Here is a 21,724-nt window from a genome sequence, read left to right on the forward strand (position 1 = left end):
AAATTGTTCTGGGAGAAAACAAAGGGATGCTGAGTTATGTCAGGGAGGGGCCTGGCACTGTTATGTTTCTTTGTGGCTTTCTTACCCCCTCTCTGTACAATTAAGTGCTCTGAGATGTGCTAGGAAAGAGTGTCAGTCTTTGAGGCACTGTGGCCCTTGGTGTCTGTGATTAGTACATGCCTCACTATATTTTCCTGTCAGTCTTTTTGTCCAAATAGACTCAGTATCCCCAGCATAAAGCTTGCAATGCCAATTGGAAGGATCAACATCATTAATAATGTAATGTTACTTTCCACTTTCAATTCCAAATATAATAACCAAGCAAGAAACTGTCAGTAGAAACTGCACAAAGGCAACTGTCCCAGCATTATTCACCTTCATAAGTCAAAGTAACATGAGGTTGTGTTCAATGTAAAGGGAAGTCAGACTGAGGCAGGACTCTTGATATAGTACAGAGTTGGAAAGCCCATATTACAAGTTTTCCTGTTATGTCTCAGGTAAGGTGAAAAACAGCAGTGCTAAGGCATTATAATATGTGAATAAAAAAGAACTACAATTTTGCAAGGTAACTGGTAGCTCTTTTCATAGTAACATTTATTTTTAAATGTTGAGTTGTGAAATATTCAGTATGACAGTACATAAATGAATGGATGAAGTAATGTTTAAACATTGAAAAATTTTGCTCAGGACTCTTGGAAGCCTAAAAAAATGAAAATGCCTGCTTGGCCTGAAGTTACAACTATATTCTAAAAGTAATCTTTCAGCTATCCTTCTTCTAAAAGGTGTGACTGAAGCTGATTTTCCATCGCAAGTGTTAGCATCGCTGACACCTGTGTAGTGCTAAGTAGATGATGCAAGAGGTACATAATAATGAAATTATGTAACTCTGTTTTTTTCCCCAGATGGCTTAGATTGTTTATACTGGTTCTGATCTAATATGAGCTGATAAAGACCAGATGCCCCAATCTGCATAGGAATCTGCTTCACTCATTATCACTGCTTCACTCATTCTTATGAAAATGCTTTTTACGACGTGGAAATTGGAAGAATTTAGAAGTGCTTCTGAGAATGATTCACAGAACTTCTCAGGTTTTTCTGGTTTCCTTAGTCCTTTACTATGAACTCAGTCTTTACTTTCATTCACAACTTAACAGAAAACATGGTGCAAGTCATGTAACATGATGAATGGCCATTTGCCACAGCCCTGGTACCTGGAGCTCACCTTCTCAGACAAACAGATTTGTGTGAATAGATTGCACACCAGAGGTTCACAGAGCTTCTGAAGTCAGAGGACAAGGTTGAGATACATGTATTTAAATTTATTTAAATGTATTTTGTGCATTGCATATTTTTGACATTGCATATCTACTGTAGTTTCTCCTAGCTCTTCTAGAAGTATTGATCCTGTAAAGATTGAGAAACTGTATTTTAGTGTTAGTTCTTGAGAGAATGAGAGACTGCTTATGGTTGTTGAGTTGAGGCCATGAGATGAAAAGAAGGGAAGAGAAGAAAGCTTCCTTTTTTTCAGGAAATATCGCCTTCAGATTACAATGCTCTTTTGATGGTGGCTTGAATACTGTTTTCATTACACAAATAAACTACTTTCTCACTATTTCATATGATTGAACTTGAAGCAACAAAGTTTTCTATGGAAGAGATAGATATGCAAGTGGTTTTTAATTCTTTGCCATCTTTGTCTCCAAGACAAAGTCTCATATACCTACCATTTGGGGGTTTAATAATCTAGGAAATCTTTGTTCCTTTCTCAAACAGCAAATTTTCTAGTTTGTTGGTTTTAAAAAACTTCTATAAAATAAGTTTAAAATGCCGTGTGTGGCAGTACCATTTTTGGTTTACTGCTGATGTGAAACCTACAACAAATAAGACTATTACTGAGCTGAAGCCAAGAATCTTTCTTCTAAAAGTTAAAAGTTTTTTTCTCTGAACTGACACATCCTGACATGGCATGTGTCATAATTTCATATAATACTATTCTTTGTCTTCAGCCATTTTAAAAATAATAAATGTATTGTTCCATGATTACTTTTATAGTGTTTAAAGAAGTTGAAAAAATGGTCTGTTATCTTAATGGTATTAAGCCTTTATTTTTCCTAACTGACATTTTATAATTTCATTAGAAATTCCTTCTCATTGAAAGCATGAAAGTTTTGATTGTTCTAATGCAACTGTAAGGGGATGTATAACTCATTTTAGCCATGATATCTAACTGTTGAACTGTACAGATAGATACATGTGACCAGTACTAGTAATATCAACTGGAGCACTGAAACAAAGAAATTATGTTAACCTCCCAGTACCTAGGAGTAGGTGTTGGCACCACGGGCATTTTGTGTTTGGAGAGTAAATAATTATTTTGGATAACAGAACAAAAACTGAACCCTCCTTATCTTCTATGCAACAGTTTGGTCTTAACTACTCTCATATTGCAACAGTTTTTAATAAAGTACTATATACTGTGTCTGTATTTTCCACATATTTAGTTATAACTATATAAAATTATGGTAGAATTGAAATAAAACATCATTGTTTAGTTTTGTACTTTAAAATTTCTTGTGTGCAATCCATGTGTTCTTTTTAATTATGCTCCAAGCTGATGTTACTGTTACTTTTATCTTCGTATAACTTCATATTTTTTTATTCCAGTATTTTCTTTAGCTCAGAAGTGCTACTCTGACCTGTTTCCATTTTCGGCAAAAAAAAGTACTATTTTTTAATGTGTAGGGGTGGTCTGGACTTAGGAACTAACTCCCATTTCTAAAGTGTATTTTTCTAGAAAAGAATTAGTGTATTTAGATCATAGTCAGATAAATAATACTCATACATTCCACTCTAATGGAAGCATCAAACGCTGTGACAGAGAGGGTAAAGAAACTGGAAAAGACAGAATGAGAAAATTTGGTTAAAAAATGTTAGGTCAAAAACAAAGCAAGCAAATACTTTCTACAGCAGGCCTCATGTTCAGTATTAAATGCTGCCTACCTCTTTACCCACCTCTTTGGTTTGTTAACAGTACCAGCTATCATCAAGAGACAAAAACCCTGGAAAAGGCCTTGGCCCTTCTGAATGAGATGTACTCATTCATGTTCTTCTCCATGATGTTCCATGATATTTGGTGTCAGGTTTCCCAAATGTTTCAAAGCCTGTGATGGACCCAAAAAAGGATGTTGCTTGTGAATTGATGAGCAGTTTAAGGAATATAGCTGACATCTAAGATGGTGTTTCCAAGTTTTTGTCCTGTTCAGTGAAAAAATACCCACAGGCAAGGCAACAAGCACACCTCCATGAGCACTTGCTTGTGATTTTCTGTAGTAGCAAATATCCCACAGGCTGTGGGAGCTGGGCAAATGGACTCACTGCGCTTTACACTCTTCTTACTCACTGCTTTCAATTACATTCCCACAGGCTAAGTAATTTGTTTTAGGCCTATGAGGTAGTGTGAATTAATCTCCAGACTGACTTTATTCCACTACTTACTGCTAAACAGCTGGCAAAAGACTTCCTTTTAACTAAATTGTTCCTCATTTTCATATTGTCTGCAGTAACACAGAAGGAACAGAAACATGGACATGATTATCAATTATTATCAACACTTACTCATTTACATCTGCTTGAAATTCTAGATGTTAGAGAAGTCTGCATGTTTTTACTCAGTATGAGAAAAATATTTTCATTGAAGATCCACAACTTCTTGATAATTCTTCTGGTACCTCTTGCTTTACACAGTCTCTAAGAACATGCTATTTTGATGTGGTTATCATATATTGCCTACTATTTCCTACAGCTATAAGTAGTATAATATTCTGAAAGTTCTAAGCTGGATTAATTTCTAGGTAGCCCTTGCATAAAGATTTATTTTGAAGTATGGAAATGATAATTTAAATTGGTGCAATACTTTCTGCCTGTATATTTACTCCCAAGATGCATATAGCAACTATATGTGCATGCCAGTATTCCGTGAACGTAACCTTTTACACAGCTTTCAAAATGTGCAACTTTAACTGCTTTCCTTCATCATTTATTCTTTGTTTAAGTTTATTTGCATTGATTTTTATTGTTAAAATAAATAAAGGCCAAGTTGCATGCTGTCTAAGCCACACGGATCTATTAGAACCAGTTATTTTGTTCTCCAGAAACAGCTCCAGCTGGCATGTATGGGATATGCCTGCATGTGAGTGAGAGCAGAATTGCTCTCCCTTAGTCATGGGAAAACCAGGCCGTAAGTGGAATAAAACCATTTTGTACAAGTTTTGGTTTTGTTTTTTTCTTAGTTTATAAATGTGCAGCGGGCATCTCCTTCACTATCATGAAAGAAATTTAAAAGTCATTTCCCCAGATGCATGCAGAATGTGTCTCGATGTTCTTTTAGGGAGATACAATTGCTTTTCTTAGAGCAGCAAGCCCTTGTTCTCTGTCATACCCTCAGTTGTAGCGTCCATTACTTCCTAGCTGAGGGAGATTAAGTCTTCCATTAGCAAAGCACAGAAGGTAGCTTTGTTTATAGTATTTATGCCCTGTTGACCATTTTGTGAATGCACCCAAAAGCCAACCTTTTCCTCTGAAGGCCAATGGAAGGTGATAGTCTTCCCTGAGTTATGGCTGTTGTCAAACATTTTAAAGACATTTCAAGAGGCATGAGTTATGGAAGATATTTATGACCAGAAAAGGTTCTCCTTAAGAGGGTTAGCTTTCTTTCTCTAGTAAGACATCCTGGAAAATGCATTGCTACCTTTCCTTGCCCACTACCAGCAGGTATTTTGATTGTAGATCAGGTTGAGCTATTATGTTGAGCAACACAATCTTCCAATTTATAGAGATAATGGGGTCTCAAATATCAAAATAAGTCTTTAGATTGAACAGTCTCTTAGTCTTTGTTAGGTAGTTTCCACTAATGTTTTCTATGCAGTGTATCAGCTTGGTTTACTGGTAGCTATAAACATCTCATATGAGGCAGCTACTCTAAAAGCTTGGGAACAGATTTTGAATTTAGCACTTTAAGGTAAGGTGTAAAGGCTGACAGACAGCTCAGCATTGGTCAGGGCAGAAGCAGAAACTCTTGCAAAATGTATTGCCAAAACAAGAAAGGATACAATAAATTTACATATCTGCAGGGCAGAGGTGAGAAACTAAATCTCCTGAAATTTGCAAAGGGGGAGAAGAAAATAATGCAGTCAAATAATCTACAGAAAATAATTATCCACTAGGTCAAAGTTACTCATGGCTGACTGGGCAGGTAAAGGTGGGGTGAAGGTTATCATAGTGATACGTATTGTCACCTTTCAAGAATAAAAGAGGTGCTATATATGACTGCATCCCACTTGGGGAGGGCACTGCCCTGCCCATGGTGTGAGCACCCTTCCTCTCTTATTGGCACAGCCCCAGGCCTGCTGCTCCTTGATGGTTCCTGGGACCAGCACTGGGTGCCCCAGATGGAGCTTAAATGGAGCCTCTGGGCAGGGGTGTGTGTGGGAGTCCCATGTGGATGGTGAAAGTCTGGTGCTGCTGCAACCTGATGGCATTGTGCAGAAAATGGTAGGTCTGGCTTCCAGGCCCAGTTGAGATGACTGGGTGTTCTGAGGTTGGAGGGGGTTGGGGTCCTGTGCCATATTTTGAAGCATAAAGAGAAAACAAGTTGGATTTAAAAAAAAACATACACTGGTGCTGTTCATGCTTACTACATTATCAGCAACTAGCAATATAGTCTCCAAGAGTGTGTACAGAAAGGCCAGCAGGTGTTTTTCTCCCCTAAGTATCGGTGGGTTTGATTGAGGGACAGGCAGAAATAACATGCCAGCAGAGAAAATAGTGCTCTTGCAGCCAGTGTCTGGGATTTTTGTGTTGTTTCTTAAGGGAACTTAAGCGCACTTAGCCTAAAGAGAGGGAGATGAGAAAAGTGGAAGGGAAGGAAAAGGTAAAAGGGAGAGATAGAGGAGAGAAAGGAGAAAAAAAAATGGTGCTGTGGAGCGAAAGCACAATGTGGGAAGGATGTTATCTAAATGTAGCATTGGTAAGTAAGTTATTAGAGTGAATGTATGATTGACTGGAGAATGTTAGCAAAAGTTTAAGTCTCTTAGTAGGTCAGTTAATCACTGGCCATGTTGCTTTCTTTCAGGTGTGCATAGCAGTATTTCTTGGTTTTTGCAGCAAATATTAAAAAAAAAATGTTTTATGGCTAGAATTTTGAGGCCTTGAATATTTGTTATGATAGTATATGACCATACTTGCATATCTTTCTTTTCTACAAAATCATTATATCCTTAAAAAAACTTAAAAGACAGGTACACTGTGTGCTTTTTGAAGAACACACCCACACACCCCCATCTTTATCTGATTGAAAGCCTAAACTAGAATACTGGTAGCCAGTCATGTTTGTCCCAAATAGTTCTCTGAAAAATATTTATTTTGTGCCTGATACGATTACTGCAGCAAGTGAAGGTTAATGTGTTTGTCACCTCAGAGGAAATGGGTGCACTCATTAACGAGTGCCTGTTTCTCTTTTCCGTTAGTATCAATGGCTCAAATACCTCTCTGAACATCAGATTTACTTCCTGCTTTTTATCTCTTCTCTTTTCCCTCAGCCTCTATGATTCCTTCCAGTCAGGTTAACTTATTTTCTTTTGAGGCAATCATTCATCAATTTATTCTGAGAACTACAGCCAATACAGAAACCCATTAAATCTATATAACAGGTTAATCTCAACTAATAATTACTCATTAATCTTGCTGGAATTACATATTTTCTTCAGCCCATTGCCAAGTCACAAGCCTGAGGAAAAAAAGTTGAGGTATTTAATCTGTTTTGTAAAGTTTGTTAATGACAAATTCTGGCTGACAGATTGGAAAATTAGGTCCACTGTGTTGGGGTGCATTCAGTTTAAAAAACTGATTAACTATATGCCAAGCTGTCAAAGAAATTTTGCATGAAAAAAGATATGTTGTTAACGTTATGTCTGTGCCCAGTGATTTCATAATGTCCATTTTAAGTATACATGGAAAAAACTAAATCAGCAGCATACAGCCATTTTCAAGAAGTGGAGTTTTGAAACTAACAGAACAGAAGCCTGAAATGGCTTTTTCTACTCCTTCACACCCAATTTTTCCCCCTATGTCTTTGACTTTTGTAGTCCCTCTAGAATTTTAGTTAGATCTGTTTGCTAATTGAATTGAACACAGACTTTGGCTTTCCTGGAGAGCTCCTCCTTATTCTTGCCCTCCCACCAAACCACAGCTGCATCCTGGGAAACTCTCTTTTCCAGTGCAGCGAGATTTGCTGACACAGATAGGTCATAACCTAGGATGATTTAGAAGTCCCGCAGTTGATAAATAATTCAGCCTATTTTATGGCTATTTGCTTAATATCCCATTTCTGCAGAGTTGGTAAAGTGTCTGACAAAAGGTCAAATTGAATGTGCAGCTTCTCTGTGGTAAAATTCTGCTGCTTCCTGGTGCTGCTCTTAGTATATCTCTACTTCCGACTGATTTTTTTAATTCAAAAAATTGATGCCAAAAGTCTTTTCTAATTAAAAGCTTGTTTGTCAATATTCTCCACTCCCTTTATGGATTTCTGTTATGTTTTCCTTTTGGTTTCTAGCTCCTGACCTGTTTATATTCTGGTTTGCTTGAATACCCAAATGTTCTCCAGACAAAATAGCGCATTTGCTCTCATCTTCTATATCACATCATGCTCTTTGGTGAAGGGCATAATTTCATTTTTGAGATCTTTTGGGGAGCAGACAGCAGCCTCCTGTTACCAGGCCAGTAGAGAGAAGAAAAATAACCTGTTGTGAGTAGCAAGTCTTTATTCCTGGTCAGAGATGAATTACCAGATAAAAGGATATATTTCTTCCTTGCCTTGTGACACAAAGCCAGCCTTAAAAAGCCTTCTACTTGTTCAAAGTGACTTGGAGGCTGAAGAGGTGACACTATGTAAGACTGAGTATGACATGCATCCACTTGTTTGGTGGATTCAAAGTACCCTTTTGGTTCTTCAGCTCTTTTTAGTTTGATAGAAAACCCATCATAATGTTTGACTATTACAAAGCTTCAGCATCACCAATGTTGAACTTCACCTGACACTTGTATACATCATGCAAGATGTAGCAAGTGAAATTGGGTTATAGTTGTGGTGAAGAATTATTTCTGTCACTGATCACCACACCAGCAATGGAGTACACAGCTATAATAACACATTTTCACATTTCATTTGTTAGTTCCAATATTGATTTAATCTTTTTCTGAAATACCTTTTTTCTGCTTGAACTTACTTTGCCATTAAATAATGCAATTCTGATGTTTTCTTTATTAAAATAATAATTTTAACTAAAAAATCCTATATTTGAGGGGAAAATAGTGCACATTACACAGTTCTCTTAAGATTTTGTACAACAGAGAGTATCCTCGTATTCATTTGGTTTTCCATGGTTCCATATAGCCACTATGACAGATAGATTGTTGAGATATATGAATACACAAGTGACAGAAGAAACCTGCCCTCCTTTCATTTCTTACTGTTACACAAAATACTGGTCTCCTACAACAGCAGATCTAACGACGGGGTTTCCTCTGCTAATGCAGAAGATCATTCCTCACATGGGGCATGTCTCCATGCACCCCTTCTTTGTCAGTTCTTCAGCGTAATATTGCTAATTAGGAAAAAAAAGGTCTTTTCACTGCCTGTGATGTGATTTTTTTTCTGTTCCTCTGATATTTTGAGCTACTATTACATGACAGAGGGATGGGAAGTGAGACTGAACTCTGAACTGGTATGGACAGTCAGATTTTGGTTGATCAGGAAATCATGACTATCAGCTTTTTGATTGGAAAGGGAAGTGGGTTGGTAGTCTTCCCTCTTATCCTAATGCATTGCAATCAGCATTGCTTGGCATCTACGGGATTTTTCTGATGCAGTGAAGAGGCAACTGATTTATTCTGGAAGACTTAACCAGCAGTCCCGCCTGTCAGTGCACTGATTTTCTTCTTGTTTAACTATAGCAGTTCAAGTTGAAATGTTGTTAATAAATTACACATGGGCAAACTAGGCTCATTTGTGCTTATGGCAACACAGTCATAGATGCACATGAAGTGTAGAAATGGAATATTCTTTGAGAGTGAACGTCTCCAGTTTCTCCTGTTATCACTGCATAGCATAGGTTAGCAATGAAGACTGAAAAATAAGAGAGGAAAAAATTGCCTTAGCATCATGGCTTCTGTGTCCCCATTCATGTCTGCATTAAAGCTTTTAAATATTGTAAGAGTGCTAAATAGTATCTGATAGCATTGACCATTGAGCTTAGCCTGTGAGACAGGAAGAGTATTTGAGATGACTTTATCTATCAGGCCCTGTGTTTCTGATGATGAGTAAATCAACAGAAAAAAATAAAATGCGGATTACACTACTTGGAATAGCCTACTTATTTTTTGCCATTTTTTAACCCATCCTGCCTTTCTTTCTTTAATACAATGCCCAAAGCATCTTCCTGTAGTGAGGCTCTGCATGGACAGGTGCTGTTTCAGACATCCGAGTTCTCTCTGTGAATCTGGGACTATCTCCAGCATTCCCATTTAAGTACAAGTTTCCACTGACATTAGCAGAGTTCGTCCAATTTGAATTTGTTTCTGTTTGTGAGCATTTATTGGAGGATGAGAAGCAGGGTGCATGAATGGTCCCTTTTAGATGGAGACAAGGGAACGTGGGAGTTATAACAGAGTAATTCTAACTTCAGATAGGAAAGGAAAAAAGGAGATACAAGTCTCCGAGGCTGGGGGAAAAATAAACAAAAAACCCACATATATATGTATAATCACATTTATTTTCTATTACTACTTCAAAATACAGACAGTAGCAGAAATCACGGGCAGTCACAAATTAGATGGCAGCCATTTCAATTACCAAGAATAAAGCTAAAATTGTATGTGTGATATGGAGTGATATGGAGTGATTCTAGCATCTGTGCATTTACCAGCCTACCCATAGCTCTGTCATTGTCACACACTGGCAAGTTTCATCGTGGCAGGTGCTTGCCATTTCCAGTATGTATGACACTCCTTTAAGGGGTTGCTGGTCGTTTCCAACAGTATGAGGTGTTTTATGAGCCCTATAAAAGGGACTGGTTGTCAGTCTGGGACTGGTAAAACATATTGCCTCCAGATGACAGTTCTGAAAATGAAGCTGGCTGAAGGTAGTAGGAGAAGTGTGTTCATATTGCAAATAGACATGTTAGTATACCTATGTCATAGCAAATACCCATCTCATAGCAAAATCCTGATGTGATCCATGCTGCTTATAAAACAATCTATTTCTTAATAAAGAAATAGAATTTTTAGGTACCACGAGCACAGGCTCTACAGTAGGAAAACAGATGATAGGAGAAAAGTCACTATGGGGACAAATGTAAATTTTGACAAAGGGCAAAATAATTTTTCTTTTTTCAGAACTGACCTGTATTTTTGATGTTTTACTTAATAGTACTGCTCCAGCAGATCACACTTGCAGATTTGATTGCTGTGAATGATAATACTACTTTTTAAGCAGAAAACATGACATGCAGTTAGTTAAACTCTGTAGCTGCTAGACATCTGGTAAGAAACTTGCAATGAACTCTTAGAATTGCAAATCTTCATTTGCAAAAACTGTCTGAACAACATATCCAGAAAACCTCCTTGTAACTCACAGAAATTGCCACCGACATAATTAGTTGGGATTTAAGTACTGTGCTTCCATAAGCACTTAGCTCTCCGTGGTAATTCTATTTGACCTAAATATGTTACTACTGCAATCAGAGTGCGTTTTACTTCTGGTTTCCAGAAAGTCATGGAAGTGCCCAACCCTTCTGAAATAGTTTTGATTTTCTACTGTCTGACTTAGAAGTGGCTCATATTCTGCAAAATTCTTACTGAGGGTCAAAAAGTTTTCAGGAATAATTAGAGAGCTGATATAAAATGGTAGTTGGTTATCAAATCTTCAAATGCTCAATCATTTTTTCTTCTTTCTTAATGAATTGGTTGTTCCACAGTGAAACAGAGCAAGTTTCAAAGACTCTGTGGCCTCTAATATTTTTTAAAATAATTCTGCTAGTCATTATTGTTGCAGAACATAAAGAACAAAAGTTGGTGGAAGTAACTGCTACATACTACTGTCTACTCAGACCCTAAGAAAGGCTTTTTTTATTATGCAAGAACAAAATCCCCTGTTTACACTATTTGACTGAGCTGAGTTTGTCATAGAAGGGAAATTGTAGGGTTCTTCAGAATCATCATGCACAGTATAACAGAAAACCCTTACTTGTTTTTACAGTGGTCTTCAGCATGGGGCTACGAAATCAAGAGAGAGACACAAGTAAAACGCAGTAAGGGACTGTGACACAGGCCTGAGCCTCTGAAAAAGACCTGAGGCTTTGCAGAACTTGCAGTTCTATTTCATGGTAACTTTAATGCCACAAACGAGAAAATGTTAGTAGAGAAAAGGGAAAGATACTGGAGAAATCTCTAAATATGCTAGATTGTCAAGCAGAGGAACAGCTGAACGTGCCCTGGAAAAAACAAAACACAACACAGTATAGAAACCACTACCAAATCAATGCAGGAAATATTTGGCTGACTTCAAGTGAAATAGTCTTATTTCTGCTTTGTTTATCATGTGCAGGTTCCTGTTGGCTCACTAGACACATTAAGGAGAGCACAAGCTAACCCTTGACTCTGGCCTCAGTTCAACTCCCTTGTGATGTTCACAGATTTATCTCTTCTGAAAAACATAGATTTGAGTATTTATGTTATTCTTTCAAATTATAAAGAATCTACCTAGTTGCTACACTCTTGATGTTTGGAGATGTTTTAAATGATTCGAGGGCATGTAGTGATAGGAACAAGGGTAATGGTTTTAAGCTGAAAGAGGGGAGATTTAGATTAGGCATTAGGTAGAAATTATTCACTATGAGGGAGGTGAGACAAAGGAACAGGATGCCCAGGGAGGTTGTGGATGTCCCATCCCTGGAAGTGTTCGAGGGCAGGATGGATGGGGGTTTGAGCAAGCTGGTCTAGTGGCAGGTGTCCCTGCCTTTTCAGGAGGGTTGGAACTAGATGATCTTTAAGGTCTCTTCCAACCCAAACCATTCTGTGAACCATTTTTGAAGAACAAGAGTGAAAAGGATGGGAATGTACACTGGTGTAGATTAAAGTGTGGTTGTTGATGTTAGCATAAAAACACTGAATTGAGGTTCAGAGAAAACCATTCATGTGCTGCAAAAGTGATATAAAAATCACGCAGCTGACCTCTTTTCTTGGTGTCCCAACTTAAAGGCACTTTTCCTTTAGTATTTATTAGTGGAACGCATAAAATACATTATAGGATTTCTTTTTACTTCTCCCTGTCCAAACTCTCAGAATTTGCACAGCTTCAGCATACAAGAAGTCAAACATGAATAGAGCACTTAGCAATTTGATCAATTTTAAGTGTATAGGAAGTATTGTAATGAAGAAACAGTCATAGGAAGGGTATATGGGTATGGAATTAATATGGTTTCATTCCACTTTCATTAATCAATTTTATGAGATGGGATCCCTTTATAATAAGATAGTAATATTTACAAGTGTCTAATTATTGAACAACTCTTTCACGAGTATGTGGCAATCCGTTTTAATACCAATCATTGATCTTGGCAATGAGAGTGAAATACCTTTGGATGCTGTTGGTAGGTTAAATTTCTCTATTAAATATACTGTAAAATTGTGTGTGTGTTGTGCACTGCTGGAATAGATGCAGTGGCTTTATAGTGCCTGTTTACTTATTTTTCAACAGAGCTTTCCAGAGATGGTGATGCATATTAGCACATTGAAATGAAACAGGGTGGCTGTTCACAGCATTTCAGTGAAAGAGAACGTGCTCGGACTGCTGTGTAATTAATTACCCCTTGGAGGTATTACTTCATGTGGAGTAGATTTTCTTCTATTAAATTGCCATTTATTTGTGACCTTTAATTTATCATAAACAGTCTTCTTTTCTACAGCCTAGGCAGCGATGGAGAACAAAAAGAAATTATTGCGCTGCTCTCCTTAAATGACACTTACAGCTTGGCAGAGTTACAAGGAAGCTAGTAGGTTTGCCATTCAGGAACTAAAATAATAAAGGGCTTTACGATGTAATTTCCCATCCATTGCCTCCAGCAACATTTTGCCTTCTTGAAATTTCAGAAATACAGTTAGCTGTTGGGTTTTCCGCTTCAAAAGTTTCTGGGAGAAGCAGCTGATTGTGCCCTTATTCAAATTATTACTATTGCATTGCCCTCAGCAGATTAAAAGAAATTTCTCCTGCTAAACCTCTTAACCTGTTTACCTACTTTCTGATTGTTTTTTTCCCCTCTATCCCCCATGAGAGAGTTAAATCTGCCCCAGGGAGTGCAGATAAACTCAAGGAAGGTTGGTAGAAGACAAATCGGTGGGTTTTTTTCCCTTCAGACCCTGAAATGTTGCTCTTCTTTCCTCTGCGTAAATTGTCTTGTGAAATCAAGCAAAACTGACCTCAGCTTCGCTGTGACGTTTCGAGAGAAGACTACTGAAATGTGCACTGAAATTTTATTGCTCCGAATCAGTAGTGGTAATTATTAATGGCAGTGGATGTTAGGTGCCTGATCATCGGGGGTTTGGAGAACAGGGGTAGCTCTTTGTAAGTAGAAAGGAACCTTTTCATTCAGATCTGGGTTGAATAAGGAATTCAAAGAAAATGCTATAATGCAAGCCTCTGGTTCAGTCCTTCAGCCTTCAACCTAAACATTGGCAGCAAATAACCAAGGCTGTCTGCTATGGCCTTTTTTAAAAATTAACATAGTTGCAATAATCACATTTAGTTTAATTAAAAACATCAGGAAGGGCTCATTTTTTGAGTTTAAGCTGACAGTTTATTCACATGAAGTTTTTGAATATGAAGCTCACATTTCTGTGAAAGGGACGGTTATTTTTCCTGACAGGATGTTTGTACACAAAATAATCAAAGAGTTGTTTTCCTGCAGTTGTTGAGTTCGCACAGGTGTTGATCAAGTGAAATATGCAGAATGAACGAGGCCCTTTAGCAAGAAGTCCTCAGAAGCAGTTCAGTCTTTTTGACTTTGGCAGAATAATTGAATTACTTAACCATTTGCACCGCACTGAAGGATGATCGTAATCTTTTACAGGCCTAATTACATCTGCAGGGGTCTCGCCCGGGGTTGTAGGAATTTGTCATTAGTATTGCTGGAGCCTGATTTCCACCTTTGGCATTTCGATCCTTGATCCCAGACACCTTCGACTTTGGGGTGTATGAAGAGTCTTGCTGTGTTCAGCAGGAGTAATCCTGTACATAAAAGTTGTCACTTACAAGGTGTGTTGGAGCCTTGGAGTGGTCGGTGCTGGAAGCCAGGCCAAGCGTTTATCCTTTTACCCTTGCTTTTAACCTTGCCAGTTTTTGCTCTACGCACACTTTGAAAAAATTGGGTGCAAGTTAGTTTTATTTTCTAGATGTATTTAAGACAAAAGTTTCATAGGTGCAGTTTACACAGCCTGCAAAGCAGAAGTTTTAGAGAAAAATTTAAAAGCTGTGCCCCCAAACCTAGTGTTTTGTATTGCAAGAGCGTGATAAGCTAAAGATTGTGGGTTTTCATTAATTCGGCGCGATGTTACGCTGTGCCGGGATGCTGTAGCAGCCTATCAACTTCTGCCCTCAACTGGAAAAACCTAAACAAACACAGATATGCACGGAGCTGATCGATCTGCCCGGTAGAAACGCTGGCAGGTTTTTTTTGCCGGTGCCAGGGCCGGCAGCGACTGCTCGGCTCGCAGCTGCTGCCCAGAAGTGGCGGGCGGGTTCCCCGGCCGAGCCGGTGGGGATGGCGGGTCCTGGGGAGGGGCGGTGCGGGGCGGTGCGGGGCGGTGGGGGAGCGCCCGGGGGCTGCGTGTGTGTGTGCGGGTGTGCGTGTGCGGGTGTGTGTGTGCGTGTGTGTGTGTGTGTGTGCGGGGCGGGGCCGGCGGCCATGAGGTGTCGGCGCAGGAATGAGGGCGGCGGGGGGCTCGGCCCGCGGTTGCCATGGAGACCTTTGTGCCCGGCGGCGCGCACCGCCCCCCATCCCCCCCCGCCCCCCCATCCCCGCTCCCGCTGCCCCGCTGGGCCGGCGGCAGCAGCTGCCCCGGGCCCGGCCGCGGCGCGCCGGGCGGCGGGAGAGGGGAGGCTGCTCCTGCTCCTGCTGCTGCTGCTGCCGCCGCTGCCGCTGCTGCTGCCGTCCTTCCGAGCGCGGGGAACGGCCGGGAGCCCTCACCGGGCGGTTGGTTTGTTTTTGCGGTGTTTTGTTTTTGGTTTGGTTTTGTTTTTATTTCCCCCCCCGAAAGTTTCTTTTTGTAAGTGGTTAAAGGAGGGGAAAAAAAAAAAAGAAAAGAAAAGAAAAGAAAAGAAAAGAAAAGAAAAGAAAAGAAAAGAAAAGAAAAGAAAAGAAAAAAAAAAGAAAAAAAAAAGAAAACAATCAAATCGTCCTAATCATAAAAAGCTGCGGAGAGGTGGGAAGCGCAGCTCGGCTTTGAGGAGACTTCCCAGAGCGGATGCCGAAGTGATTGAGGAGATTAATTTGCAAGTGGGCGACCGAGGTAAAAGAGTTAAAGATGGAGCGCTTCTCTGGGGCTGCTTTGTCATTTTTTTTTTTTTTGTTATCTGAGGCGAAACGAGAGATTTCGTGAAAACGAGTACGGCTTGTTTTTAAACGTCACTTCTGAACGGCTTAGAAATCTTTTTGGACCTCAAAATGCTTTAAATCTGGTTGCAGAAGGGCATATAGGTATCATAATTGCTGGGTTTTGAAGTCCACGTGCAGTGCTCTCTAACTTGTGGCTGGCAGGATTAGGACGGGTATTTTTCTTTTTGTGAGCCAGGAATTGCAAATGGGTACTTCAAAGTCCATTAAAGGCAAGAAAGTAAATGCTGCTTTTCAGTGGAAGTGCCTTCCTTCTCCAAAATGCTTCATGTCTTTATTTTACTGTGGTTGTTACTTGTTTCTGCTGATCTAAAGCAAAGATTTAAGAAAAGCAGTAGCTCCACTGAGATAAAATGACTCAACAGGCAGAGCTTTCTTGGGAAGAAGTTTATTTTTGCAGATGTCTACTCTCAGCTTACGGACCTGTTGCTTTGTACTTTTACCCTAGAAAATGTTGTCTATCAATATACCATGTACTCAACTGTAGTGATATCTTTTTTTCCAGATTGTATTCTTAAAGAGATGAGCATGGGATCTGCATCTTTTAACGTTGAACTTTTAAGTCTCTAGTCAGCTTTTCAGGTAAATTTTTTGTGTAGATGAGTCAGCTAATTTGAAATTTACTACCGAAGATTAATGAAAATAATGCATGGTTTTGACCTCCTAGTTTCATCTGGAGCTGCCTAGCTCCCAGGGAAATGTGACTGACTGCTCAAGGGATTAAATACATGAATTTAATGTGAAAGTCAGTTACATGAAAAAGTCCCAACAGCCTTTTCCAACACAGATCTATATATGCTTGTTAAGGTAACAGTTTTCTGACTGGTTTGATCGTTTGACTGAATTCGAGTAAAATATCTAAAATATAAAAACTAAGAAACTCCTCCCCTGTGTCTAGTACATCCTACAAAAAAAGTAAAGATGTTTTAGAGCAGATTGGTTTTACATATTATTCTTGACTCAAGACGCTGCAGGAATATGTTATTGTGGAGTAATACTGTTTGCTAGGCAATTCCATTTGTCAGATTAATAAGCACGAACTTGCCTGAAGTCCATAATGAATAAAACATAGGACTTTGAGGGAAGTCTGGTATAACCATAACTGTTCCTTTTTATTAGTTAAAATTGGAAACAAGAGATTTTCGAGATCAGACTAGTTTAACTGCTCAGTCTTAAACAAAAGGCTTTTTTTCTTATCTTTTTTTTTTTTTTTTTTTTACATTCCCAAGTGTATTCCAGAGTATCCAGCATGAAAAAAAATAATAAATTACTTTGAATGTTCCAGTCTTCAATAGAGGAATAAAATACTTTAATTACTTCAAGATCAGGAACTAATTTTATCTCAAAAAGAGTTCAGTAAAACCAAATCAGTGTTTGACTAGTGCTCAGTCATTTAAATGCTTTGTGCAGCTTATCCAAGCTTCTTCAAGCTTCTTCATAGTTGATTCAACTAGTCATTTTAACTTGTTTGTGGCAGTAGACTGATTTTAAGAAGACTGCTTAACTTTTTATGTGGTACTTTTGAGTTGACTGTGGTGTCTTAAAGCATGCTCATTACTGTGGGTTCTTTCAGTAGCTTTCTAATTGCATAAACCATAATTTTAGTGGCTTCCGAAGTCAAGTGACCAGAAACGTGTTACCTTCCTCTTCTAAGACATGTTACGTAAAGACCCCAGTTAGTCTTGGCTGTGGGAAGAACATTGAAGTGACTCAGAAATGGATATGAAGGGGCTTGTGAAGACTGTGGTGAAAGAACAGTATCTGAAGTTGTTTTAGCAGTTAATTCCAGTCTCCTTTTGTAAAGTCCTCTGAGTTAGGCATAGAAATAAAAATTCAGTGGAGGCCCCTAATAGAGTGTGCTCTCAGTGGAACCTCCTGAGCTTGATAAATATTTCAAGAAGCTGAAAGTTAGTGATACATTTTAAATGCACTGCTAAGCTGAGATACTTCATGGTCCTTTGCATACACATTTGCATTATTCATTTGTGCTGTGCAGGTAGATAATGGGCCAAATCTATATTTGGTGTTACTCCACTGATTTCTGAGTAGCTGAACTAATCCAACCGTACGTGTACATCTTGATTTTTGGAAGTTCAAAGCAAAGCTGGAATTACTTCAGTGATTTTATTATACCAGTAATAGCTGTTTATGTACTAGCTAATGATGTTCAGTAGCCTAGGCATTCTTTCATTAAAATAAATGTAAGCAAAAGCTGTAATTTATTTTTTATTCTCCTTTTCCTGAAAAAAAACCATATTCACTCTTCTAGTTGCTGGATCTTGAAGTGACTGATAGAGAGATACAACAAACAGCTTTCTGTCATTGGTAAAAAATCACCCATATAACCTACCAAATCAGAACGTCTCAACAAACTTTTTTGTAGCATGTTATTGACTTAAAGTAGAAACACTTTATCCATGTTTTAAGTAGCCTGCCATACAATGGGTCTATGATACTAACACATGCTACATTTGTATGTGTGTATGTATACACATTCATATGTATACAAACTGTATATGTATCTGTACTTTACATGTGTCAGGGACTTGCTTTAATCTGTGAAGAGAGACAGAGGTAAGAGAATGTGGTAAGCCCTGTTCTGACAGCATGCACTAGACTTAAAGTGCTGACACTGGGCAGGGTGTTCAGATGGCAGAGTATACGATACATGTGCTGAAGGCTACTGTCCCTTTAAATCTGGAATATGAAAATGGTTAATTTTTTGAAGGTCTTCTTGATTTTATTTATTTATTTTAGTAGAGGTTGATGCTGTTGGAAATAATTAGGATAATTTTAATGAGACATATATTTCTTTTTGAGATCCAGAGAGATCCTTTCAGAAAAATCTTAGCATGGGGCTCACACTGTGCCAAATAGTTTCAGTCAGAGGTCAAGACCTTCGTATGACATTCCCAGTATTATCATTCCATTAACTGGCTTTTGATAAAGCCAACCCGACAATTAAAGGAGGAACTTCATCCTCCCAGCTGTGAACACATGCACTCTGTGGCTGCCAAATTGTGATTCTCTCTGTCAGTCTTGAGTGCTACAAAATTGTGCAGGTTTAAGAGTTTGAAAGAAAAAGTAGTTGGAAGCACAGCTGCCTAACAGTTGAAGTAAAGCTCTCCTTAACACACCCCGTATTGCATGCTTTCTGTTGACAGCATCTGTGACCAAGTTATTTAGCAAGTGTCCTAGATTTTGTATCCGTGTGATGGAGTACCACAGTTGTGTATAATTTGTATCTAGGCCAGTTCTGAAAGTTTTATTCTCAGTGCACTGAAACGTGTTGAAGACAAATATTTCTTATGGCTTTAGAAGTTGTCAGAGAAGCTGAGTTGGGACGCCTCTTCCTACTGTGCTAGGAAAGGCTGCTAAAACTTTAGGTATAGAGAAGTAGCGTCTTTTAACTCTTGAGTTAATAAAGTTACATCATTTTGGGATCAGTAGGCAGTCAGGCAGATGTCTTCAAGTTGTTTTTTTGTTCTAGTTATGGCCTCAGTTTTCTTGGTAGTGTTGAATACCAGTAGTTTTTGTTTAAGGGGCAAGTTGCATTCTTCTATGTATTATTATTGAATGTGGGTGCACCATGTGTTAAGATGCTTTGATTGTGTAGTAAATAAATTAATACTGCTTGTTACCATTCTCTTAGAGTTGTACAAGGATATCTACTTCTGGAGTGGTAGCGAAGAGTTCATTTAGAAACAGAGTAGATGGCTTTGCTTTCTAGTACATATAGGCTCTCATTTTGCCATATGTGTGGGGTATTTCAGCTGAAACATGTATCTATCCCTTGTTAAGTTTTTGTGACCAGTGGCTTGAAGATGGTGTTGGCTGCCATGGTAAGAAAAAGGTGGTCTGCTTGTCCAGCCTGCGGGATGGTGCATCAGGCTATATAGGAAGTAACAGTACTGCCTTGATTGTAAAGTTGCTGATTTCTGCTGATTTCTGATTTCTACTATATAATGGGAATTGGTGGCAAATCTCGAGTCTAACATGGTTGAAATAGCCTCTGCTTCTTGTCTTTTCCCACCTTTGTTTTTAAGATAATTTATTGGTAACTTTATTTCAACAGTAACAACCAGTTCTGTTTTGATTTCTTACCTGAGCAGAGTTTGTCCAGTACTGAGTTTGCTTTCCTGTGTTTCCAACTCTTTCTTAAGTTCCAGAGTTCATGAACGTGCAAAAGGAACATGCCAAAACCTCGTATGCATTCGCTTTGCATAGAGGATTAAGAGTTAGCTATTCATAGATCATATCAGAGGGGTGCTGTTGACTAAAAAGTCGATAAAATAAAAGTGAAGAGGTGATATTACACACTTGTAGTTTTTTGTTGTTATTTTAATGGCTTATCTTCAGAAGGCTCAATATTTTATCACTGGGCACAGTCTAGCATGAACATTCTAATGCTTTTATCTTTTAGACTGTCAAAGCTGCTAGTATTCATGAGCTGGCCTTTAAGCAATAGGAAAGTCAGAGTGTTGCTAGAAACCTGTAACTTAGAAAACTTCAAAAATTCTTCTAATTAGTTAGGATTAGTTTTCAATAAATACAAGTAATTAAAATGATAGATGTTAACAGAGATTTTAAATGAAGAAACAAAAAACTCAACAAACATTTTGACCATTTTTTTCTTCTTTTTCTCCATTTCTTCAAAGTTGCAGTGTTACATGTCTGTTCTGCCCTGATTTCAGGTTAGATTTCTTTTGGCTCCACAGCTGATTCTCACAACTGGCTTTGGATATTCTAAAAATTTAAGAGCCAGATTTCAGATTGAGACTCAAGCATAGAAATGGTTCAGTGTCAGCTGTGTGTGTGGAGCAAGCTCTCATCTTTGTACTTGGGCTGTGTTCCTGTTCTCCAGCTCACTGTGCATGCTGGCTCACTTATTTTTCATTGTCTGTCTGTCCCTGACATTCAAAGCCATTATCTTGCACAGCTCTGTACTTCTTTTTAAATAATTTTCCAACTAACATATTCATTAACATTGGTCAAGACTTCTGAGTGTTCCAAGAAAGCTGCTTTCAGCCCAGTCCCTGCCATTAGCTTGGGAGAGAATCGGTCCTCAGTTCTCAAATGAAATTCAGTGCCATTAAAGAGGAAAGTTTGTGGCTGCTGAGTCAGAGGAAATATTTTAGTGATTTTTCTGTAGTTTTTTTTTTTTTTTCCTAATCAAATCAATGATGTGCAGTAAAAGCCGGAACAAGTTCTCAGATGGTTTAAAATAAGAAGTTCAATATGTACTGAAACGAGTGGAACTTAGCTGAGTTAGAAGGAGGTAAGTCTGTGTTGGGTGGGTTTGTGGTGCCTTTGTAGTTGTGGAAGAGACTTACCTGAACTTTCAGGATTTATAGGTTTTTTTGTGCTTTTGCTGAAAGCTACATAACTGCTTTAAGTAACTTCCGATAATAGTGAACTAACCACATATGGGCACATTCTGTGGAGGACATGAAACATCACCAGCTTTATCTATGTAAATTGTGTTTGAAATAATTCACTCAGAATGACTTGATTAAGAGAGGAGAAATCCATATATAATGATTTATATACATTTATAGCATTGTGACCATAGTTGTTCCCTTCTAAACAGTCATGAAGTTTGGCATTGCACTGGAAAGGTACATGCTCAACATTTATAAAGCTTCAAACACTGAAATATTTTTGGTTTATTTTTTACCGAGAATGGATGCTTGATAAGTCATTCCTGGTAAATGATACAGGGGTGCTAGGATGAGATTAATAGCTTGCTTTACCCAGTCTGTTAATTGAACAAACATAAAGAATTTAGAGCAGTTTTATTCTAATATAATTGTTATAATACAAGATTAATGCTACATAGGAGTATTGAGTAACCCCTGTATTAATCATTTTTCCTTCTTAGTAATTTTTTTTCTGCCTCAGTTCACTTTAAGCCTAGATGTTGTCTTGCAGCAGTGCTGTATAATTTTCACCAGAAATATTAGTTTCTGTAAGAGAGACACTGATTCTCTACCAAAATATGA

At 38.4% G+C, this 21,724-nt stretch overlaps 1 protein-coding gene across 8 annotated transcripts in view; it reads left to right on the forward strand.

Moving 5' to 3' along the window:
* Positions 1-21,724, forward strand: part of CTNND2 (catenin delta 2) — a 646,650-nt gene that overhangs the window by 207,310 nt on the left and 417,616 nt on the right. Inside the window, exon 1 of one of the 8 annotated variants that reach the window (XM_051610848.1) lies at positions 15,587-15,618. The exons of the other annotated variants lie outside the window; for them this stretch is intronic. The gene's annotated coding sequence lies outside the window, so the exon portion shown is untranslated. Of the gene's footprint in view, positions 1-15,586; positions 15,619-21,724 lie in introns of those variants that run through there. 8 annotated transcript variants of the gene reach the window in all.

The sequence above is a fragment of the Apus apus genome, chromosome 2, assembly GCF_020740795.1.
Source record: "Apus apus isolate bApuApu2 chromosome 2, bApuApu2.pri.cur, whole genome shotgun sequence".
In the NCBI taxonomy this organism is placed as follows: domain Eukaryota; kingdom Metazoa; phylum Chordata; class Aves; order Apodiformes; family Apodidae; genus Apus; species Apus apus.